Source organism: Balaenoptera musculus, chromosome 5 (genome assembly GCF_009873245.2).
Source record: "Balaenoptera musculus isolate JJ_BM4_2016_0621 chromosome 5, mBalMus1.pri.v3, whole genome shotgun sequence".
In the NCBI taxonomy this organism is placed as follows: domain Eukaryota; kingdom Metazoa; phylum Chordata; class Mammalia; order Artiodactyla; family Balaenopteridae; genus Balaenoptera; species Balaenoptera musculus.
In genome coordinates this window covers 62,076,784-62,102,831 of record NC_045789.1, presented here as the reverse complement: position 1 = coordinate 62,102,831, position 26,048 = coordinate 62,076,784, and the positions used below count along the sequence as shown (strand labels likewise).

At 36.1% G+C, this 26,048-nt stretch overlaps 1 pseudogene; it reads right to left on the bottom strand.

Moving 5' to 3' along the window:
* Window positions 1-18,948: 18,948 nt before the first annotated feature.
* LOC118896171 lies at window positions 18,949-20,044 on the bottom strand (annotated as a pseudogene).
* Between the last annotated feature and the right edge of the window lie 6,004 nt (window positions 20,045-26,048).

Here is a 26,048-nt window from a genome sequence, read left to right as displayed (position 1 = left end):
TGCTAGCCTAGATAGTAATCATTTGTTTCATTATCTTTGTATCCATACTCTGTGTTCAGCGATTCTGACATAAAATTTCGACAGCATTTTTATTAAACTTAACTTTTTTATTGTTCTCTATAAACATATTGCTTCTAGTAACGCCAAATGTAAATAAGAAAAGGAAGCATATTATTTGTAAAGAACGTCATGACTGTAGTCTTTACCTGTGTTGCATGTACTTATTTGTGAGTAAGCAACATTTCATGTTCGACAATTAAATCTTCCTTTTATAAAGAATCTGTAGTTGCAGGAATTTTATCTGACCTGTTTAAATTGAGAAGTTGATGAGAATAATTTTCTTGCTAATTATCTTAATTAAATCAAGGATTTGTAATATCTGGATTGCAAATTTTGTGTGGGTGATATTGGACAGAGATTTGCTCACTTTTATTGTCTCCAGCTTTTAATAATTTAAGCTACTGTTTCTTTGAAGATTTTCATATTTTTACTTTTGTTTTTCTTAAACTGAATGACCGTTTTCTATTTCTAATGTGATTTTGACTTATACTCACTCTGAATAGTAATCTAATGATGTAAATAATAATAACTGCATTCACAGTTATACTTACATATCTATTCATCACAAATATGAATAATTACAAAACTAAAAAGTACATGTTTTTCATACATTTCCAAAGGAAGTTATTTCTCTTCTAATACGTTAAAGATTTCAAAGACATTGAAATCTATTCAAATTATAATAAAATGTCAAAAATTTAAATCAAACATTTAAATAAATCTAAAAATTATAATTTGGTTTTAAAAGTTAAACTAAAATGTATTATCTTTATAAAAATAAAATTACTAGCTAAATCTACCACTAAGTGACACCTTGTAAATTAAAAATAATATTGATATCATGCTTCCTATATGTTATATCTAGTCTTCTACAAATTTAAAAAGAATATCAATTATTTCTTTCAAAATGTTTCTCAGTTGCTATGTTCATCAAATGTCAGGGCCATGCTAATTCATAAGTACCTCTAGAATTACAAATTGAAACAAAAGGAGAGGCAAGAAAATAGACAAATCACTGCTGAAAAATGATTCTTTTCTGTGCAAAAGTCCATTGTGCTAACACCTATCTAAGAAAGGATTTGATAATTCATTTTCTATATGAAAGCACTTATGCTGGTGAGCCCCTCCTTTCCTTCAAAGCTATGCCATCTCCAACACTGGTAGTGATTCGGCCCTCAAATCTTCATTCACTAGCTTTGGTCCTAGGACTAGGTGAAGAAAAGGAAACAAGCCTTTCCTTGGAGCTCAAACAGTGTTAATCCTAAGAGTGAGTGTCTTGGGTTAAGGGTGCATGGTGTCAGTGTTGAGAGATGGATAGATCTCAAATGACATCTTGCTTGAATTTAAGAGTGCCCTGGTAGTAAAACTGCTTTTCGTTTTCAATGATACGCATTTTTATGGGAAAATAGTCCAGAAATATTACTTTATAATTTCTGGTTAAGCCATTTTCAATTATTCGTAGATGGAGTCAGACTCTAAATAAATCAGTTAAAATAAGTAAATATAACACATTTTTCTTAGAATAAATATAATAAAATGAGATATATCAGGGGTAGAGAGGCAATGTGTGTTCTAAAATTAAATTTTTCTGAGTTTGAATGCTGGTTCCAGCATTTCAGAACAGTTCTGTATCTTCTCTTCAACCAGACAGGCAGCCTGCGTCTACCTTCAGTGGGCATCACTGGGTCCTTCTCTGCTTTCCTTCCTTCCTTCTCTCACTGATCTGGCCTCCTTGGATTTGGGACCTCTTCTTCTTTGCCCCCAGAGACCCTTTCCTTCATCTTGGCTTCTGGTTTAAGTTATCAGACAATAGGTTTCTTCTAACTTTTGCTTCAAGGAACTTGGAGTATAAGAGGGAGAGAGGTAGGAAAACAACTTTTTTGGCTCAGCTCCAGAGTAAAACAGATTCTGGGTTTTGGGGTATTTTTTTTGAGTAATAGAAATTAATTGCATTAATATCCTTAAAGAGTCTTTAATTTCTCTGTGATATCAAAGAATCTGTCTATTATCTTGGCTAATTATGGGCCAGAGTGCCTGGAAAGTGGTGGTAAAATGCCCTACTCCAGAAAGGAGTTAGGGTTAGGGAAGAAAACTCTATTCATATGTATATTTAGAGAATATTCATATACAGAGAATATTGATATATAAGAATATATATATATATATATATATATAGTTCAGTGATACTTGCCCAGCAGAGTTGTGCTGACAACGATAGAAACAATGTCTGTGAAATGCCTTGTATAAAATATGTAATTGACCAACTGTAGCTATGATTCCATATTAAGTTTTACTTTAAGTACCAGGATCTTGCTAATGAACATTAATTATTATATGTTATAATTGTTACTATCTCCAAATCTAAGTTTTTCTTCACAAAATAATATTTATGAAATGTGGTGTCTAATTTGATGAGGTTTCCATCTTCTTTTGTCAGACATCAATTTCCCTATTTCCCAGTTTCCAATTTATATCTTTAAGTGTGTTGAGAATTGAAACAAATATAATCCAAGTTTTACTTTTTACAACATTTAATTAATTGCCCTTTAAAGAAAAATACCAGATCAAGACTAAATTTTACCTGGTAAACCAGAATTTATGACTGCAGCCTTGAATGCTGACTTGAGTATACTGTGTCACAATGAATTCACGTGTCTACAAAGGACAGCAATAGAGGAAGTTTCAACAAAGCTGTGTTTGTCAGGTTTGTAACCTAATTTAATACCCCTATGGTCTTTATGGTAGGTATTTGGGACTCTATAAATTGAGCTAAGCTTGTGAGGTAAACATCCACAAACCTCAATGACTTAAAGGGAAGCATTATTTCTTGTTCAGAGGCATAGTAATTGTGAGTTACAGTGGTGGGGGGAGCACATCTCTGCTCCTGTTCACTCAGGTACCCAGACCTCCATGGCAGGGGTAGAAGGATATGATTAATCATGTACTGCCTCTCAAAGACTTCTATCTAAAAATGACTCTTTCACATTTCATTGGCTCAATTAGTAATGAGTAACTTCAGGGAGTTGGAGAACTCACCATGTGACAAGAAACGCAGAAATAGACGCATGGGTAAATGATCTCTGATATCCGCATCATGCTGTAGTGGTTTTTCAAACAAACAAAGTTATGTTTTGTAGCTTTATCAGATAGTTGTGGTTACCAAAAGTGTGTTATTTAGATCAGTGTAACATTTCCATGCTTTATTAAGTAAAGTAAAACCATAAAAAATTAAATAAAAGTGAAATTTCAAACTGATTTTTCATTGTTCAAACATGTTTAGAAGCCAGAGAAACAAAATTAGTGTCTATTTCAGTATTTAAACAGTAAAGGAAAAATAGTACCTATTCCCAGAAAATTTCTTTTCGTGTATTAGTGTAACTTTTCTAATCACCACTTCCTCTCAACCATGTTTCAATAACAGTAACCTATGTTTCAATCAGACTATTTCTTCAAACTTTAATTTAAAATTAGAACTGGCAGAAGAATAGTTAAGTGGATTTATGTCAGAAAAGGAAAAATAAGACAATATTTGAATTGCATAGCAATAGAAAGAAAGAAGTTTTATCGCTTACATAGTTTTAAATAGTGTTATTTCTCAATGCAGACTCCAGGGAAACACAAAGTTATATTAATATTAATGTTATATTTGTACACTTAAAGTTTTATAGAATTTTTAATTTTACAAACTGGAAGGTTTCTTTCCTCCTTCAAAACCAGATAGAAAGGAGTTAACAATGCATTAAGTGTATACATGGTGTGGATTTGATGTAGCATTTCTAGGATATACAGATAGGTTAAAAACTGAAAATCACTTCCATGTTTGCTTTCTGCTGTTCTGAAACTTAATATGGCTCTGTGTATGTGAGTGAGGAGTAAGGTATGTGAAAAGATAGACTCATGATTAAATACGAGGAATTTGATAAATTGCATATTAGTATAGGACAAAACAGATTGATTTGGGCATTTTGATTTTTGAACATGATCACATGATAATTTACATAACTTATTGAATACCAGCATATATAATTAGATAATGACATGTTTATAAACTGTTCCATAGGTGTTTGGCAAATAAGTTGAAGACTACAGTGAGCTATTAATTTATCATTCAGGATACTTGATCCATCCAGATCCATTTTAACTGTGAATTAACAGTAATAACAACAGCAAAAATATTTTAACATATTTTTGTGATAGGTGATTTTATTTCTTCCATAGTCTAGAAAAAAATTGTTCAGTTTACAGTATTTTTCCTTCCAGCAATATGAGGAGCCAGATACTTGGAGTTCAGGATACAGGATACTAGAAGTCATGTAGGTTGATATTCAGTCTTTCAAACTAACCCAATGTGAGTAACCTGTAGACACCTCCTCTGTATATTATCAAGGTTGTTAAGATATACTGGGGTCATTTGGGGCATTGCTTTGTTTGATATAAAATTATCACTGCCTTCATCTTATTCGGTAACAACACAGTGACATTGTTAACATATTTACTTCAGACAAAAATCAATGACTCGTAAAGAGTTCTTTATATCATCACCTCACTTAATCTGTACTGCAAATATCCCTGCAAAATAGTTGTGGTTAGACTTAATTTTACTAATGAATAACAAAGGGCTCAGAGAACATACGTGGCTTTCCTAGAGTCTCCTATCTAGTCATCAGAGGATTTAGAATACAATGTTGGACTCTAACACACATTCCCCTTTCCACTATATTATACTGAATACCTGGTAGATTAGAACAAAGACCAACAAATTAAAGTCTAAAAAATTTCTTTTCTTGTTACTCTTAGCGAAGGGAATGTATTTCTTTCTTTGTCACGTGGTCTTAAATTTATTTCCAACATTATTATGAATATTGGGGCAGATAGTATTTTCCAAAAATATCTATAATAGTATCTCCTATTCCACTTTTTTCCAATGTGACTTTGAAACTTTGCCCACTGAGAGGTGGGGTCTAGTTTCCATCCCTTTGAGTCTGGCAAAAGATGATGCTATGTTGTTTCCTAACCTAAGTCCAAAAAGACAATACAGCTTCCACTTGGTTCTCATGGGGTGCTTGCTCTTGGAACCTGGCCACCATGCTCTGAGGAAGCCCAAGCACTCCTTAGAGAGGAACCAGGGTCCACAGCACTGGCCAAACTCCCAGCTGAAAGCCAGCACCAACTTGCCAGCCATGTGAGTGAGCCATCTTAGAAGTGAATCCTCTAGCCCCTGTTTTAGCCACACAAGCTGACACTACGTAGTGCAGAGATACTGTCCCTGTTGAACCCTGCCTGAATTGAGTATTTGGGGCCAGAATAAATTATTGTTGTTATTTCAGACACTAAGCTTTGGGGTGGTTTGTTATGTAGCAAAAGATAACTCAAATGGTTACCTAAGGTACAATTTTCTCCAAAGACAGTTTCAAATTCTATATATTTAAGGTAAAACAACAAAGTGATTTAATAGATATTTGTAAGGGTTTTTATTTGCTCACACTCATAACTACTCATCTAGGATGTGACTGGTTTTTGTCTAAACTACTGTAAAATAAAATATGCTCTACCTAACCATAGATAATTACCTCGTTAACTCACTAAAACCTTTTCTCTTGTTGAGAGAGAATGCATTTTAAAAGAGCATTTTCGTAAGAGAAATGTTTTAATACCTCTGGTTTGGCAGGAAAATTCAAAGCTTAAAAGCCTTGGTTGTATTCATGAAGCACTTTTCTTATTAAGTGTTAAAGAATGCCAAGGTCCCTTGTGGAACACATGGCAAAACAAGCTGATTAAGAAGCTTAGTATTATTTTTAAATTACTTAATTGCCATTTAATGAAATAGGGAGCTCTGACTTCCACGCTACCTAATAAAATGGTTACTCTGCAAGGAATGAATTGCTGGTTGCATTGACCTTGCAGAGCAAGCTGGGTTTAAAGAAGCCGCATGATACATATCTACAATGATGGTACAGGGACTGAGAGCCATATTACTGGAAATGTGCGTGTTAGCATTTATATCCCTTTTATAATTGCTGAAATAATGGCCAACATACATTAAGAAATGTCTGGGTATTCCACTGGGTGCCCTGATTGCAGTCAAACCACATATATGAACACCTCTTAATTGCCAAAATAATTTCTAAGGAACTAAAAACACAGTTCATTTGCTTTTCCACCCTGCCCTTGGGAACCTGCAATTTTGCTTCATTATAACCACTCAACCTTTAGCCCTCATCTACTTCAAAATGGTTTGCAGTGTTTTATATATAATAAAATAGCAACCATATGCAGCCATGCACAAATCTGTTATTTTTGTTAGCACCACTGTTTCCAATTTTGAAATTAGCTAAGGTTAAATCCAAGAATTTAGCCATATTAATGCATGTTTATTATGTGTCTACTTTAAAAATATGTATGTATATCTCCCTTTTCACTCAGTGAATATATCTTTCCTAGCAGTCTGAGAGAGCAAATGCATATTTGAGAGGGGAGAATAAGCTACCTTCTGTTTTATTTATTGCAGCATCCAATCAAGCCAACTAGCTTGGTAAGGAAAAGGAATCTGAGGAGGGCATACTCTACTCAGATTTTCGATCATTACTAAACATTAATTGCTATGGTAAATTTACCATTAGGTTAAAAAAATAAATCTATGTACCTATTCCATGTATGTGTATATGTATATACACACATGCATACCTTATGTAAATATATATACATGGCATTAGTATATATGTATCTTACATTTACATATATGTCATATATATGATATATATAGACACATGTATATTCTGATTATGATCATATTTTAAAAATCTTTTTTAATTTCCATCTTATATTTACTTTCTTTCTTTATCCTACTCCCATTATTCTCATTTTTCACTTTTTGTTTTCCTTCCATAGCCTTGCCTCTCTGTCACTGTATAAGTCATCTTCTTCCTGTATATGCCACCTTCTTCCTGTATACATTATTTGCTTGTTTGTTGATAACAAGCCAGAATTAATTTCCTCATTCTCGGATTACAGTACCCAGACTTGCCTTTTCCTCATACACTCTTAGTTCAGGTTGAGCTTACAATGTATATTTGGCCAATGAAAAGGATCCCCAAAAAACTTACAGATCTACTAGGAAAGATATATTTCTCTGTCTACTAATTCAGTTAAGCTGGTTGTAATAACTGGTGGCCATCTTCAACCTCACCATGAGGAGAGCATGACTAAGAATGAAGACACACTAAGAGATGCCAATAGATTTTAATAGTTTAGTTAGGTATTTGGACCCAACATGGTTTAGGTTATGGACCTTTCAGTTTCATAAGGCGACATCTGTCCCCTTCCTGCCGCCCCCACTACCCCAGACAGATTCTTTTCTGTTGTTGTTAAGTCAGCTTCAAGTCTTTCTCTTACTTGCAACTAAAAACTTTCTTGACTACAAAATTCTTGATATTTTTTTCTTGTTCCTACATTTCCCTTTAAATCTTTCTGTTATCCAGTGTACCCCCCAATCCAATGGTCTATAAAATTTTATTCAGTTGACTTCACTTTTTCTCATTCTTTTTTTCAATTTCATGTGGCATTATCTTCTATATTTCCTTTACTATCCCTTCCATTACTGTGTTACTAGCTTCATTCTTTTGCCTTCATCCACTCTTTAGCCAGATCTGATGAAAACTAAGATATCTCTGATGACTTATGAGCAGGGCAGGCAGATTTAGTAAACTTAGCATGTTTAAGCAAATTCTAGTCAGAAAATAGAAGAAGTCTGTGCTCTTTTTGCATTATTCAAGGGCAACACTAGTCATAATTTTCTATCTCGTGTGATGTTTTACTTCTGTACCATCACCCTTGCTTTTAGCAAGTAGCCCATTTCAGAAGTAATAAAGTCCAGAATCCTTTGGAACCAATAAGTTATTTTGAAATATATATGCAAATTAATGGAAACTAGGGATATATCACGCACACTAATAATTAATAATAATTCATAATAAATAAATAATACAGTTGTATTCCATATATTACATACATGAACTATAGAGAAGCCTGAGTAACAATACATAATATGTGGTGTTTTTAAAAATGATTGCATCTGCTCACATTGAAAACTCTGTTGAAGAAAATTTCTTTCAAAATGTCATTAAAGTGAACTATATTTATAAAAACCAAATTAAGTGTAAATTAAAGAATGATATATAAATGGAGATCAACATGTTATCATCACGTTTAAATGACAATCAAGATTCATTATCCTTCAAATAGGAATTGACCTCACCTTTCTGTTGATCATGATTATCATTTTTTTGGTCCAAAACATTCCTCTAAATTCAGAGTGTTTATTAATAAATGTGTAATTATAGCTGAAGTGAGAAGTTTCACAGATCATCTAGGTAACGCCCAAAATTCTAGATAATTTTTTAGGGTTCTCCAGCTGTAAAAAGTCTAGAAGTTCAATTCAACAAACATTCTAGTGCACCTTGTTATACCATGAGAACTAAAATATTGAATCAGACAACCTCCTTGTGCTTAACGTTAGAGTCTATTACAGGGGAAGATCCAAACACACCATTACGATAATTACTATCATAGTAACACAGTTACTATGAGAAGACAAGACTAAGTTATATCTCACTATTTCTGAGGTACGTAATGAAAGGTACCACCTAATGAAATAATATTTGGATATGAGCATGAGGACATACCAAACACTGATGGAGGTTGGGAAGCCATTTCAAGCAGAGGGTTCAAAATGTTCAAAGAAATGAAAAGGTAAGAGCATATTGACAAAGGCTCTCTCTTTGACCAAACTTTAATCAGTCTCCTCTGAGCCTTGTTTTTGACTAGGCCTAGATTTTGGACCCTGTCCTTCTTTGTCCTACCTAGCCCAATTTTAGCAAGAATGCTGCTAAATCAGTTCAGCAAGAATTCTCCCACTCTTGATATCTGATCAATTTCCTCATCTCTTCATCTTTAATGTGTAAATCCTTGGCCTGCTTTTAACAAGAATCCTGTTTAGGCCAGTTTAGTAAGAAACCCCTATGCTTGATATCTCCTCTTAGTAATTTTCCATCCAGTGACAATTCACATTGGCTATAAATCCCCAGCTGCATTTCTTGTATTCAGAGTTGAGCACAGTCGCTCTTCCTTACTGCAATACCCTTATGGCAATGGTCTTTTTTTTTTTTTTAACATCTTAATTGGAGTATGATTACTTTATAATATTGTGTTAGTTTCTGCTGTATAACAAAGTGAATCAGCTATATGTATACATATATCCTCATATCTCCTCCCTCTTGCATCTCCCTCCCACCCTCCCTATCCCACCCCTCTAGGTGTTCACAAAGCACCTAGCTGATCTCCCTGTGCTATGCAGCTGCTTCCCACTAGCTATCTATTTTACATTTCGTAGTGTATATATGTCAATGCTACTCTCTCACTTTGTCCCAGCTTACCCTTCCCCCTCCCCATGTCCTTAAGTCCATTCTCTACATCTGCATCTTTATTCCTGTCCTGCCCATAGGTTCATCAGAACCATTTCTTTTTCTTTTAGTTTTCATATATATGTGTTAGTATATGGTACTTGTTTTTCTCTTTCTGACTTACTTCCCTCTGTATGACAGACTCTAGGTCCATCCACCTCACTACAAATAACTCAGTTTCGTTTCCTTTTATGGCTGAGTAATATTCCATTGTATACATGTGCTACATCTTCTTTGTCCATTCATCTGTTGATAGACATTTAGGTTGCTTCCATGTCCTGGCTATTGTAAATAGAGCTGCAATGAACATTGTGGTACATGACTCTTTTTGAATTATGGTTTTCTCAGGGTATATGCCTAGTAGTGGGATTGCTGGGTTTTATGGTAGTTCTATTTTTAGTTTTTTAAGGCACCTCCATACTGTTCTCCATAGTGGCTGTATCAATTTACATTCCCACCAACAGTGCAAGAGAGTTCCATTTTCTCCACACCCTCTCCAGCATTTATTGTTGGTAGATTTTTTGATGATGGCCATTCTGACTGGTGTGAGGTGATACCTCATTGTAGTTTTGATTTGCATTTCTCTAATGATTAGTGATGTTGAGCATCCTTTCATATGTATGTTGGCAATGGTCTCTTTTTTTTGGCTTTGCTGCTCTTAGTTCCCCTGTTCCTAGACCAGGGATCTAACCTGAGCCAGCTGCAGTGGAGGTGCAGAGTCTTAACCACTGGACTGCCAGGGAAGTCAGGCAATAGTCTTGAATAAAATCTTCTTTGCCATTTTAACATGTCAGAATAATTTTTTCTTTAACAATATGACACATCTGAAGATCTTTATTCAGTATGACTGAAAAATTGTGGGAATTCAAATTATGCCTATGCTTAAGGGAGCTTGCAGCGTGTTCAGGAGACTGATAGGTAAATATTAAGCATAATGCAGACAAAATACAATAAAGTGTAAAATAAAGTCACAGATAAATATTTTAGGCTCTGGGAAGCCATTTAATTCTAACTTGGTAGGAATTGGGAAGGCTTCAAGGAGAAAGAAACAGTTTAGCAAGCCATCAGGGAAGAATAACATGTCAATAAGAGGAGAAGGGAGTGACAGTGGGGAAATGCATTCCAGACAGAGGGAAATGAGTATTTTAAGCCAATGAATCTTAAAAGCTTGGAGACTGTTGAAAACTGAATGCAATCAGTGCAGTAGATGAAGTAAGTTTTGAATTTGAAAAAGTAGAGTGTGAGAAAATTCAGCTAAGAATTTGTTTAAAGATGACAGATTGGGCACAAGTGTTTCCTTTCATTCCCTGCCAAAATCTCATATAAATGACACAAATGACATGAAATAGCATATATTGTAGGACAAAGAGGATGAATAAAGAGATAACAGGAAAATATTTTGAAAAATGGAAATGGATGAGTGATAATTGACTTCACAAAAAGAAAAAAACTGACACTAAAGGAACACAGGGATAAAAGCAGAACACTTAAAAAACCTGAAACACTCTGGAAACGGTGGTCCATACATCTTGAAAAGAGGGCGCTCTCTAGAACAGAATTCAATAGCCTTTAAAGGGAGACAATATAATCAAAATCCCTATAGCATATCCACAAAGTCCAGCATAAAATGTTTTAAGTATATATGTATTATATATATTAGATATGAAAGAAGCAAAAAAAAAAATGGAGCTGTAATTAAGAAAAAAAGGAGTGGCCAATAGAAACTGACCCCATAATAACTGAGATGTTAGGATAGCAGACAATGATTTTAAAACCCTGTCATAAATATGTTCAAGGTAATAAAGAAAAAGATGGACATGATGAGTAAAAAAAAGGGAAATGAAATATATCCAGATATCTGGAAAAGAAATGGAAATTCAAGAACTTAAAAGTCAATATGTGGAATGAAAAAGGAATGAGATTACCAAAAGATTGGAGCCTGAAAAAATATTAAATAAACAAACAAATAAATAAGTGAACTTGAAGATATTTCAACAGAAATGATCCAACCTGAATTTAAAAAGTGATTTTAAAAATTGAAATAACACTAACAGATCCTCAGGATTATGTGGGACAATATTGAGTCTGATATAAATAAATTGGAATCCCTGAAGGTAATGAATGATTCAGAAAAAAATAAGTTTTTGTACAAATACTTGGCAAAATTCCCAATATTTTAAAAAATATCCAGATCCAACAAGCTTAAGCAAATTCAAGCAAGACAAATTTGAAAAGTCACGTACTAGCCAAACACCAAAGATAAAGACAAATCTTAAAAATATCCAGAGAAATATGACACAACTTTAATTACCAAGGGTATGCGTGCAAAGCCACAATGATATATAATCACACATCATGAGAATGGGTCAAATTAAAAAGAATGTAAACACCAAATGTTTCTTAGGATGCAACTCCACATTTTATACATTGATGGGATTAAGCTCCAATTGCCCACAATGGAAAATTGTTTGCCGGGTCATCCCAGCTTCTCATGTGGATTAAAAACCATGTCAATTCCTTGCAAAATGAAAATCACTGTGATCTGTATATATACCCTAGGAAAATTTTACTGCTGTCTAATTTATCGAATAATACTATTGATTCCAGGTTTGTTTAATAAAATTTTGTATCTTTTAAGATATAAAAAAGAAAATTGTTTGATAAAGTACTCTGTATTTCCTTCCTTCCTTTCCCTGTTTCACTTCTCTACTCTCTTAACAGTCTTTCCTTGGATCATCATCCAAATAAACTATTTGCACTTGAATCCTTAACTTGGAATCTGCTTTTATGGGAATATATATATAGATCAAGACAATTTCAGTGGATGTTATTGCTCCTACTTTCAGACGTTCTTGGGTTACTTTTAATGATTATCTGCCCTTTTCCTCTTACTATAATGTGATTTTGTTTCTGTGTCTATACTGTTCTTTCCAAGGGACTTCCCTTGGGCTACTAAGCATCCTTGCCTGGAAGTGCCTTAATAAATTGCTTGCATAGATCTTCTTTCTCACTGTTTGCTTCTAAGGAATCTTGCTTCCAACAACAATCTTCTCTACCTTTACTTTAGTTGACCATCACTTCCACTATTTAACATGCTTATTATTTGAAAGTTTTAAACCAAACATTCCAAGTTATTTGATTTCTTTCATAGTATAGGGAAATACCTATCTGTACAATGTTTTTCTTAGGTAGTATTTTCCGATTGTTTATTATTTACCTTGATATAGACATTCATTCCTTTTGTTCTATTTTTGCTTATTATTTTTCTATTTAATATTTATTTTTAAACAGGAGCAATTTTGAATCAATTTATCAAAAATAAGATAAAAATATATCAAAGAAAATGAAATGGGCAGTAAACAACTGCAGTTCACAATTTGGATTTAGAAAACTGTCTTCCTGATTTGCTGGTCATCTTTAAAATGTTTTGATGCAGCTTAACACTAGGATGTAAATAGTCATCATATGACTTGTAGAGATCTTCTGCAGGAAAGAGTTCTCCTTTTCCTATCTGTTTGGTGTCTATTATTAACACCTGAACAACTGATTTCTTCTTCTCCTCCTTCCTTCTGTGTTCCTTGTCTTTCAAAGAGTTTATAAGATTCTTTTTCTGAATTGAGAAAATTAATTTTTAAATAATTAAATAAGAGAGAGTAGCATTACCTCTATTGGCAGAATAATAATTTAAATTATGTGTTTATTCATATATTAAAAGTCAAGTGTAGAATCATATTAAGCAACTTCATGTTCCCTGCGTTGCATAATTCCTGATTTCTCTATAATTTTATAATGGACCTTAGTTTTGGTCATCAGTTCATGATGATCATCAGTTCAAACCAGATCATCATTCCTTGTTTTAAAAAAGAAGAATAGAATAATTTTAGTTCTATCTCTTCTTTATGATTTTATTTCAATTTCATAAACATATACTTGTGAGAGAAGAGCTAAGTTAGATCTAAGAAGCTTCTTCTTTAATTATGAAGTTACAGTTTAAAATTTGGTAAGATGCTAAAGTTTTAAGAAATCTTATGAGAATTTCAAGATTTGAGTAATTATAAGAATTTTAAATGCTTAGAAAAAAACCCTGATTTTTACTAACCCACTTAAGAGTACTCCATAGAAGTTTACTCAAATGAGATCAGATAAATGTATTACACAAGGATATAAATTGAAGTGGTCTTATAATAATGACAGTGGAATTATTATCCTTAAACTATATTATACCTGAATTAATAACAAAGTAATGATAGTTTCAGGGTCATGTATTTAATTCTAAATGTCATTTTTAAACTGCTTACTTCTATGTTCTTTATTTGAACATAGAATTAAAGTATTTAAGGGAACAGAGAGAGCATCTAGCCCAACCCCTCAATATTACAGATGAAGAGTTGGGGCAGAAGAGCCAAGGGCTTTGTTCATTACATAATATGCCATTTTCTGGGCTAAATTTGGAATCCAAATCCAGGATTACATATACAGGCCTCATTTTATTGTAGAAAAAATAGGTTGATTTGGAAGGCTTGCTATTTTGTTCCTGACCATTCATACAAAACCTGAAAGGATTGTAGCCTTGAATTTTTAATTAAAATGTATGTATCACCATACACAAAAATAAACTCAAAATGGATTACAGACCTAAATGTAAGTCCGGATACTATAAAACTCAGAGGAAAACATAGGCAAAACACTCTTTGACATAAATCGCAGCCATATCTTTTTGGATCCACTTACTAGAGTAATGAAAATAAAAACACAAATTAACAAAATAGACCTAATTAAACTTAAAAGCTTTTGCACAGCAATGGAAACCATAAACAAAATTAAAAGACAACCCACAGAATGGGAGAACATATTTGCAAACCATGCAACTGACAAGGGATTAATCTCCAAAATATACAAACAGCTTATGCAGTTCAATATCAAAAAAAACAAACAACCCAATCAAAAAATAGGTAGAAGATCTAAACAGACATTTCTCCAAAGAAGACATGCAGATGACCAAAAAGCACATGAAAAAATGCTCAACATTGCTAATTATTAGAGAAATGTAAATCAAAACTACAATGAGGTATCACCTCACACTGGTCAGAATGGCCATCATCAAAAAGTCTACAAACAGTAAATTCTGGAGAGGGTGTGGAGAGAAGGGAACCCTTCTACACTGTTGGTGGGAATGTAAATTGGTACAGCCACTATGGAGAACAGTACAGTAAGTCCCCTAAATATGAACCTTCAAGTTTTGAACTTTCAAAGATGCAAACTTGTGTTCGCATGTCCAATCACATAAGTTAGTTCACGTGTGTGGTGTACATTGTCATGTGCGTGCATCCTTTACAAGTGGTTGTGCTTTTGTGTACTTTACTGTACAGTACTGTACAGAGTACAGTAGTACAGTGTTTTATTTCAAGCCCAGGATGTCTGGAAGCAAGCATAAAAGCAGCGGTGATATAACTGGTACTGCTAAGAAGTGCCAAGCAATAACTATAGAAACAAAAGTGAAAATAATTGAGAGTGGAGTGAGGCAAAAAGATGGTAGACCTGATGGAAGTGGTAGCCCAGAGAAGGGACGAAGAGAGACAAGAGGAACAAGAAGTAACTGAAGAACCGAAGAGATTCACGGCACAGGAAATGGCAAGGGGATTTTCTTTATTTGAGGAAGCACTGTTAGTTTTTGAGGCATAGGACCCGAATGTAGAACCGTACACAAAGTTTACAACAGCCATTCAGAATGCAATCCAGTGCTATCGTGTCATCTATGAGAGAAAAAAGAGCTACTCCCCAGACATCACTGGATCGTTTTTTCAAGAGGGCAGATAGAATTGAATCCAGCAAGGAACCAGAACCCGTACCATCAACGTCAGGCGTGAGTGAAATTGCAGTTTCCTCCCATCTTCTATTGCTGATGATCCTTCAGCTCTACCATCTCCCACCTCCTCTCCCTCCTCCAGTCAGTAACTCTTCTTGCCTGTTCACTTGATGCCAGCCCCTGGATGCCAGCTGTTGTACTGTACTACTGTACTTTTCAAGGTACTGTGCTGTAAGATTAAAATATTTTCTTTATTTTCTGTGTTTGTTTTTTATGTATTGTTTGTGTGAAAAGTATTATAAACCTATTACAGTACAGTACTGTATAGCCGATTGTGTTAGTTGGGTACCTAGGTTAACTTTGTTGGACTTACAAACAAATTGGACTTCTGAACTCACTCTCAGAATGGAACTCTTTGGATGTAGGTGACATACTATGGAGTTTCCTTAAAAAACTAAAAATAGAGCTACCATATGATCTAGCAATCCCAATCCTGGGCATATATCTGGAGAAAATCATAATTTGAAAAGATACATACACCCCAATGTTAATTGCAGCACTATTTAAAATAGCTAAGATATGGAAGCAACCTTAATGTCCATTGACAGATGAATGGATAAAGAGGATGTGGTACATATATACATATGTATACATAAATACAATGGAATATTACTCAGCCATAAAAAAGAATGAAATGATGCCATTTGCAGCAACATGAATGGACCTAGAGATTATCATACTAAGTGAAGTATAATAAGTCAGAGAAAGACAATTATCATATGATATCACATATGTGGAATCTAAAAAATGATACAAATGAACTTATTTATAAAACAGAAACAGACTCACAGGCTTAGAAATCAATCTTATGGTTACCAAAGTGGAAATGTGGGGGGAGGGATAAATTAGGAGATTGGTATTAACTTATGCACACTACTATATATAAAATAGATAATCAACAAGGACCTACTGTATAGCACAGGGAACTCTATTCAATACTCTGTAATAACCTATATGGAAAAAGAATCTGAAAAATAATAGATACATGTATTTGTATAACTGAATCACTTTGTTGTACACCTGAAACTAACACAGCATTGTAAATCAACTATATTCAAATATAAAATAAAAATTAAAAAAGAATATATGTAGGTGTGTGTGTGTGTGTGTGTGATAAATGAAGGTTTTTGAACATTATATGCATATGGCAGAGATTTCCTGATCTACTTTCAAATCAGTGTTAAATGCTTATGGAAATGTGATAATTTGTTTTGGAAAAAAAAAGACTGCTCATAAATTTAAATCAGTTATCTCTTTGGACTACCTCTGTGACTTATGCCTGAAAATCTGACAGAAGGAAATAATAAATAAGGCACCTTAGCTTCAGCTTGTAATTTATCAGATTTCAATCACTCTTTGATCATTATTTTAAGAGTAGAAGCATAATCAGGTTAAGAAAAAAAATCTGTGGCCTCCTCAATCATGTTAAACAACCAGTGCTCATTTTTAGATTATATGTTCAGATTCTGATGTTAAGGATGATAAATTGTATGCATCTGTCCTAACATCTGTTGTAAGCTTTTTTGCCAAATTCCAAATTCTTTGCAATTAGGAAATAAGAAAATTCCAAATTATATAAATAATTATGTCTATGTTGATCCTGGAGTTATGAAGTAAAAATGTCAAAAAAGGTGTTAAAGTTATGAAGTGTTTGAAAGGAATTCTAATATATAAGACCCACTAGAATGTCATTGTTTCTTGAAAGATTTCAGGTATATGATATAGATGTGTTCATGACATATTACAAAAAAGCAATTATGTAGCCTGGTAATTTTTCCTGAGAAGCAGGTTACGTTAAACAACATTAAGAAAAACCACACTGGGAATACATTTCCAAGCCTTCAGTATTTTTAACATAAGCATTTGGAGGGAAGAAAAAAAAGAAAACAGTGTAGGATTTTCTTTCATGCCTATTGAGGGCTTGTCAAGCAAATGCAGTCCTCATAGAGTCTTGGCATCAGCAGTGACTTAGCATTTTATCCAATTACCATTGCCAAGGTCTGGATTCACTGACAGAGAAAGGGTGAGCTGAGTTGAGGCATAAATTCATTCAAAGTCTGTCCTCAATTTGAACCCCAAGAAATGCGACCTTATTTGGTATTGGAAAAGACAGACAATATTTTAAGGAAAAAGAGATCTTTTATCAGTCATACACTTATAATGGCAGGGATCTGTTCATGATCCTGCTATCAAATAATTGCAAGAATAAAAATTTATTATTAGTTTTTTAAGTTTATTACCTCTACTTGAGACATTTAAGAAAAAATAAAAGCAATTGTTTTCATCAAATGGGGGGATAGCTAGAGAAGCTAATCAGAAAAAAATCAAGAGAAAACTAAAAGCTGCTCTGAGTACTAAAGGAAGAGCAGTGACCAGAGAGGATATGTGAGTGTGGGGAGACAGATGATGAGGATCAGCTGACAAGTGACCAGAGAGAGGCGGAAAGGAGTTATCAGGAAGACTTGTCATGTGTCAGGAAATGCAATTTCTAATCCATACCTCTAGGGAAGCTTCAGTGAAATCTATATTTTCTATCAGTGCATTCTGAGAGTTTTTAATGCAAAGGTATGTGAAATTCTTCTTAACCTCCTTAAATAAGAATCATAATTTTCTCTCCTTGTCATACCCAAGTTGTTCAACTCAGCATCAGAGAGAAACTATAGAAATCATCTAAAATCAGCCTTGTCAATATGGGGGCTTACACTGTTGCAGACTTGGGTTTTCAGAAAGGTTACCAGAAGAATGAGAGATTATTTCAGATTGTGAAAATCTAAGACATTTCCTTAGAACACTGCAGGCTAGAAATTATGCTTAATTCTGCCTCTGAATGCTCACAATTTCTTAAGACATCTGAGTTTTTATTGGAAAAGGAGAAGAGGTGTGTAGCAGGTATATTTGGAAATAGGATCCACCAAAGACTTGGCTGCTGATAAAGGGTAAAATAAAAAATAAGTTTGAAATCACTTGTAGAGGCTACATATCACCAGACACTAAAACAATTCCAGAGCCAGGGATGATCATGGAAGACATAGCAAGAAAATGCCACTGAACTCTTGCGTGGTTGGCAAGTGTGTGACAGAGATTAAGAGAGTTAATAGAGCCTGCATTAGTATAAGTGGATCCAAAGCCCCCAAATCATTGCGTTCTCTAGAAGAATATCAAGTGTACTTGAAAGGATTTTGGGCAATGTGGTCATCTGTCAGGATTCTTGTGTAAAGTCTCCAAATATGTTTCAACAGAAAGGGGGAACAAAGGATTCCTGAATATATTTGAATATATGGATATTAATAGCAAATGCTCAACACAGCAAGAAACTTAAAGGGAAAGAATTGTTGCATCAGGTCAGTGTTAAAACACTATTATAAAAAGCTATATTTCAACAGATGTCAAAATTCTTGCAGTCATTATAAGAATAAAACATATTTTAAGGCCCAGTGACAAATGCTGTAGAGAATTTTAGGGTGTTGCCTGATCTCAAGCTCCAGCATCCTTCTTCTCTCCAAAGGGATACTAAATCCTATATACAGCTCTCCTTCCTTCTTTCTTTTTTTTTTTTTTTTTTTGTAAAGAGAAGTAAGCCTTTATTTCCTTGTTTCACAAATAAAGCTGGCTGAGTTGGCTGCTTTTTGGTGATTAGTCAAAGAGACCAAATCCCATGTCCTCGTCCGACTCCTCCGACTCTTCCTTTGCTTCAACCTTGGCTGGGGCTGCGGCGGCAGCAGCAGGAGAAGCGGTGCTGGCAGCTGCCACGGGGGCAGCAGCCACAAATGCAGATGGATCAGCCAAGAAGGCCTTGACCTTTTCAGCAAGTGGGAAGGTGTAATCAGTCTCCACAGACAAAGCCAGGACCCGCTTGTACCCACTGATGATAGAATGGGGTACAGATGCAACAGTTGGGTAACCAGTCTGCAGACATATGCTGGCAACATTGCGGACACCCTCCAGAAAGCGAGAATGCAGAGTTTCCTCTGTGATGTCAAGCACTTCAGGGTTGTAGATGCTGCCATTGTCAAACACCTGCTGGATGACCAGCCCAAAGGAGAAGGGGGAGATGTTCAGCATGTTCAGCACGTGGCTTCACTGGCTCCCACTTTGTCTCCAGTCTTAATCAGCTGCACATCACTCAGGATTTCGATGGTGCCCCTGGAGATTTTAGTGGTGATGCCTAAAGCCTGGAAGAAGGAGGTCTTCTCAGGCCCCAGACCAGTGTTCTGGGCAGGCACAGTGACTTCGCATGGGGCTATGGCACCAGCACGGGCGGCAGCTGGCACCTTATTGGCCAGCAGCATGTCCCTGATCTCAGTGAGGTCCTCCTTAGTGAACACAAAGCCCGCATTCCCCCGGATGTGAGGCAACAGTTTCTCCAAAGCTGGGCTGTTCTCCAGATGCCCTCGGATGACCTTGCGCATCATTGTATTCTTGCCCATCAGTACCACGGCCTTCCCTCGGAGAGACATGCGGATCTGCTGCATCTGCTTGGAGCCCACATTGTCTGCTCCCACAATGAAGCATTTCGGATAATCATCCAGAAGTTGGATGATCTTAAGGAAATAATTGGACTTCCAGGTCGCCCTGTCTTCCCTGGGCATCACTGCGGTGCGTCAGGGATTGCCACGCTGGGTTTAAAGACGATGTCACTCACTCCAGGACGCCTGGCGAGAGCTCCTTCCTTCTTAAGATGGATTTTAACTTTAGGCAGAGGAATTTTAAAAGCTGCTGCCTAACACACTAACACCTTGAGTCATGTTACACTTGACTGCAAGGTAACCTTCTTCATGTGGCCCATTTCTTCAAACATGGTTTCTTTTTCCCTAAACACCATCTCTAATTTGTTATGGTAAAGGGCTTACTGCTTCCTTATACCCAAGTCCCTGTGTTCGTAACCCATCTAAGATCCCATTTCTTTAGGACACAGTTCCTGCCTTGCTTGGTTTTTCAATACTTTTTCCTAGAACACATTTGTGTCTGTGGCTCTGCTGTTGTCTGGCAAATGCCACGACACTCCTTCCTGCATCGATGGATAAGTCCTGCTCTGGAATTCACCACAAGCCATGATTTACCTGCTTGCTAAGATTAAGGCACCTCAAATACTCACGTTGAGACACAGTACCGAAACTGCTTCTTCTGTTTACTGGGCTGTCTCCCATCACCTGCAAGTGTAGTGCGTCTCCCTAATAATTGGATTACACAATCTAACCCTTTTACCAGTTCTGCTACAACTTTTCCTAAGAGATCCAAACTTAAGGACTATTTGGTACAACTATTCCAGTGGTATTCCAGAGCATGTGATCTCATAGGGTGCCTTGGGAAACCCCAGGTGGAGAGTACGAAGAAGCTCAGAACTTCAGAATGCCCAACCCTCTGTTCCTTCATTAAAAAATTTTCTAATGCCTTCTATATGACAGGCACTATATTAGGAAGTTTATTCAAAAGAGCTACACTGGGCTTCCCTGGTGGCGCAGTTGTTAAGAATCTGCCTGCCAATGGAGGGGACACGGGTTCGAGCCCTGGTCTGGGAAGATCCCACATGCCGCGGAGCAACTGGGCCCGTGAGCCACAACTACTGAGCCTGTGCGTCTGGAGCCTGTGCTCCGCAACAAGAGAGGCCGCGATAGTGAAGAGGCCCGCGCACCGCGATGAAGAGTGGCCCCCGCTTGCTGCAACTAGAGAAAGCCCTCGCACAGAAATGAAGACCCAACACAGCCATAAATAAAAATAAATAAATAAATACTTAAAAAAAAAAAAAAAGAGCTACACTTTTAAATCTTACAGTTCCTCTGGTTAAAAATATTTTCAAAACAATTATGATAGTACAAAATACTAATATTTCAGGGCTTCCCTGGTGGCGCAGTGGTTGGGAGTCTGCCTGCTAATGCAGGGGACACGGGTTCGAGCCCTGGTCTGGGAGGATCCCACATGCCGCGGAGCGGCTGGGCCCGTGAGCCACAACTACTGAGCCTGCGCGTCTGGAGCCTGTGCCCCGCAACGGGAGGGGCCGCGATAGTGAAAGGCCCGCGCACCGCGATGAAGAGTGGCCCCCGCTTGCCGCAACTAGAGAAAGCCCTCGCACGAACTGAAGACCCAACACAGCCAAAAATAAAAATAAATAAATAAATAAATAAAGTAGCTATAAAATTAAAAAAAAAAAATACTAATATTTCATATTAGTAAGAAAAGGAACAGAGGTTTTTGTGCCTTATGCAGCCTTACAAAGCTAATAATGATTTCATTTATTGAGTAATTCCTATGTGCCAAACATTGCACTAGGTATTTTAGGTGTAATATTTCTTTTTATCTTTTCAACAAACTAGTTGGATAGGTACAGTTGTTATCTTCATTGTAAATATGAAAAAAGGCAACGTATCTAGTAAGAGATGAAGCCAAGCTCTGCACCCAGGCAGTCTGTCTCCAGGACCTTCTATGCTTATCACTATGTTGGAAAGTCTGACCTCCAATCCAGAGACTCTCAGAACAGAACCATGGTCAAAAGGGGTCTCTCCTTTCCCTAGTTATTTCTTTGCATGAGCAATTTTCCAAAAACTTATTTCTCAAAAAATATGATTTAAATTATTCATTGAATTACTTGCATTTCTTTGTTTTACAGTAAATATATATCTCTTAAATGTTACTATCAACAGAGGCTCATTGTTTCTCCTTAAATCATTCTGCAAATGATTGTAGCACTCTCTGCAAGCTGAGAGACTTCAATTTTCATGCGTAATTTTCTTAGAGATGAACTATAGCTGGGTTTAATAAAATATTTTTGACATACCAGATTATTAAATCTTACTTGGAAATGACCAAATTGATTTTCACATGATCTCTATTTCATAGACAAGAGGTAGACTGAATGGCATAAAAGTGTATTTGTATTTATATTTATTTATATATATATATATATATATATATATGATATTGATTTCTCTCTCTTTATTGGATTCCATCCAAATATATTTAACAGAATTTCTGTAAAGCAAATTCAGTTTCCCAATGAATTCCATCATAAAATTAGAGACATGGCCTTTCAGGATAAAGTTTATAAAAGACCTATGTAAAAATACTTATTAAACATAATTTTTATTAGAGATGGCTCATGGCATAACCACACCCACTGAGATTGTACTAGCATCCTTTGACACTTGTGTAACATAAGACTTTGCACTCCTGGAACATGCCTTTCTTTCTTTCCCTCTGTCTGGGTTCAATTCAGTAGAGCCTGGCACCAATAAATGCCAATGAATGTTCCACACAGGATATGCTTACTGATAATACCACAAAGTTATACCTGAGATAAAAAGTAAATATTAGTAGAAAAATGTAAGTAGAAGAGATAAAAATGTTTAGTGTCTAAGTATTTTGCTGAACATGATAAAGGAAAACTTTTAGTTTATATCTTCAAATATGCACACATATTTTAATAGTTCACTTATCTGTACTATTAAAGGGAAAGAAGTTATTAAAATGTATGTGGATTTTTCAGATATTTGAAAGGTAACTTATAGGACTATGTACTAAATCCTGATAAGAATTACAGTAACAGAATCAAGGAATTAATATAGTTCTAGTGTATTAAACTAAGATTACATCAGCTTTATTTTGTTCATTCACAGGATCACATTTTATAGGGATATTTAGAGATAGGAGCCTATCAAAAGGATAATGTTCAGAGTGGGAAAATATCTAGAAACCATTCACATTTGAAGAAGAGCTAAAGAAGGAGAGGATACTTATTAGGTGTACTGGTATCTGTTTGCAAATAACTGAATACCTATTATGAAAACAAACACAAAAGAGGATTAGATATCAAAAAGTTGAACAAATACTGAAAGTTTAAAGTAAGCAGATTTCTATTTAATATAAGAAGCAATTTTCTAATAATTATAATTTCTCCAAAATGAATCCTTGTGTCACAGATCTGCTTAACCAAGGACAGAAAAATATCTCTTTCTTCCAGAAATTCTTATTTGGAGAATTCTATACTACTTCATAAAAGTGTATCTTGTTTTCAAGGCATACGTAAATACTGAAGAAAATTTAGAAAGCACTAAACTTGAAATAATATTTGGTAACATTAGTTCCAGGACACAAATAATCACAAGAAATTTTTGATGTGCACCCAGGGTTAAGAACCATGACTGACCTAGCTCAAAATGCTAGAGGAAATCTAATTAGCAAGTTAAGGAGGATTACTGGTGAGGTTGGTATCTAAACTATGATTTGAAGTATAATGAAGGGATAAATATACCAAAAATGATTAAGGGAGTGGGCAAGGCAGAAGCAGCAGAATAAGTAGACATGGGAGCATAGCATAAAAGCATAGGTAATTGCAGGTGTCTGTAGTACAAGGAAGATTGCAGTGAAAAGTGAATACAAAAGGTGAGGAGTCTGGTGCCTTGCTAAAACATATACACCTATGTGTAATTTTTCAGGCCCAGCTAAAGGCATTTAAAAAAGACTTACCTGGCAGGTCTCACAGCGAAAAGCTGCCCTCCACACACCAGATTTGTGCACAGCCAGTTCATTGCAGTCTCTGAAAGGGGTTGTAGCCAAAGGCTCAGGCCCCCCTGTTGAGCCACCCTCTTACGCATTTCTACATTCCTAGCCTGAGCAGAGGCCTTCCTGAGGCCTTTATCAAGAGAGGAGAGGAGAAATCTTGAAGATACTCTTCTTCTCTCTGACTTAGAACTCAATGCTTTTCTACGCCTTACCTTCCCCCTTCCCCTCTCCCAGCCTACAGTTTCAGGAAGCCTCCAGAAGCACTTTGTTCTGGGCTCCGTCAGTACTCCACATCTGTATTGATCCACCTGATTTTATACTGGTGCCATCCCCTGGGGAAAAATGGACCTGTGGAGGAATCAGTGCTTTCTCTCCTTTATCCTGTTGCTTATACTATTACAGTAAGTGACTAAGGGTTTGATTGTTACTTTCATTTTAGTTTGTTATTTTAATTGACACCTGGCATCTCAACTTCTCCAGCTCAGCTCTGTACCTGACAAAAGGAAGGATGTGATCATTTAGAGTCTAAGTAGTGTGGAGTTTTTCCCAAAAGTAATCCACGTGAGTAATAATGGGTGTCAAAACTTTAGTCTTTGGCAGTGGTTATGGGAATGCTGGATGAATCTGGTAGCTGTCTAGGAGGTAGACTCTATAGAATTTGACGAATGAAGAGGTAAGATTATGGTAAGTCATGAAAAGTAATTGAGGTTGACTTTTAGATTTATTTCTGGGGCTTTGGATAGCCTGAGTTGTTCACTCACATAATAAGTAATACCAGAGGTAAATCAAATTTGGGTGGGGATACTTTCAGTTTGGGGTATGATGAGGTGCCTGTGGGATATGCAAATGAAAATGGCCAGGAGTCACTTGGACCAATCACACTTATATTCAGGAGATAGAGAGAGAAAGGAAGGAAGGAAGGAAAGAAGGAAGGAAGAAAGAAAAACTAGCTTTTTAAAATATATTCAGGGAGTTTTTAAAAGTAAATTCAATATATATGGTAGTTAATAACAGGTTAAAATCCTGAAGAAAAAATTTAGTATAGAGAAAAGAGAAATGTGAAAGAATTCTGGGGCATTCCAATATTTAAAGCATCAGCCTGGAGTGTGGAGCTGATGAAATACACTAAAATGTAGTGGTCAGGGGACTTCCCTGGTGGCGCAGTGGTTGGGAATCCACCTGACAATGCAGGGGGCACGGGTTCGAGCCCTGGTCCGGGAGGATCCCACATGCCACGGAGCAGCTGAGCCTGAGTGCCACAACTACTGAGCTCACACGCTGCAACTACTGAAGCCCTCACGCTCTAGGGCCCGTGTGCTGCAACTACTGAGGCCTGTGTCCCTGGAGCCTGTGCTCTGCAGCAGGAGAGGCCACAGCAATAAAAAGCCCAAGCACTGCAACAAGGAGTGGCCCCCGCTCGCTGCAACTAGAGAAGGGCCCGTGCGCGGCAATGAAAACCCAATGCGGCCAAAACAACAACAACAACAACAACAAACAAACAAACAGAAAAACAAAAAACATAAACTAAGTTATTAGAAAAAATAAATAAAATAAAATAAAATGTAGTGGTCAAAAGAAAAGTTACCCCATTGATTTCTGCCACTTATAATTTTAAGACTCACCAGGTAGGTCTTCTTCCAAATTCCCCAAAACCCAAGCTCCCCCTCACTTTAGGGTCTCTAAAACAAGTCATTTTCTCTACTTAGAAAATACCTATTGCCTGCCCAGCCATCTACTATGGACTTGCTGACCTCAATTTAAAAATCCTTTACCCCCTAAGGTGTGTAGGAAAAAATCAGGAGGGTGGAACTAGACATCTGTTCTAATCCCAACTCCCCTCACCCAAAAACTCTGTTACATTGGCAAGTCTCTTAACCTATCTGCCCTTCAGCCTTGCCATTTGTAAAATAGATAATGAGGATTAAATACCTAAAGCATACAGGGCAGTGCTGGCCTAGGTAAGTGCTCAATCAACATTCACAATTACTGTGCTGCTCTCTCAGCACCTTGGCCTTCCCTACAGTAACCTTGAAAGCCTGGAAGAGGAGGGACCATGGCTGCCTCCTTACTACTCTCTTTCAGGGCTTGGGACAAAGGAGGTGCTCAATAATATTGGTGGAATATGTGACTCTTGGGATGTTTTTTCGGCTTAGCTGCATGTGAAAGTT